Raw genomic sequence first — 349 nt, forward strand, 5'->3', positions numbered from 1 at the left:
TGTGCAGCACAAGGAAATCATTTTCTGCTTAAACCCATACTTCAGCTCCTCCCTCCCGCTGCTCCGAACTTTCCTCATGATAAACCTCAGTGAAGCCCCCTAAAAATATCACCTTTCCCTCGTTTTTGGGGGGCGAAGTGGAATCATTACTCCCAGCGAGCTTGCCAAAAAGCAAATGACAATTGCCATGTTGCCGTGCCTCATCCCCAATCCCACATTTACAGCCTTTAAAGAGTTCCATTTTTCCTCCCACAAGGTAAGTGCCAAACATGAGACATGACAACAGTGAGATTTCCCCTCACACCAGCCTGGCCTTATGCCTTTCATCAGGAATGCAGCATTTATTTCC

The sequence above is a fragment of the Nestor notabilis genome, unplaced genomic scaffold (assembly GCF_000696875.1).
Source record: "Nestor notabilis isolate BGI_N333 unplaced genomic scaffold, ASM69687v1 scaffold27866, whole genome shotgun sequence".
Lineage (NCBI taxonomy): Eukaryota > Metazoa > Chordata > Aves > Psittaciformes > Psittacidae > Nestor > Nestor notabilis.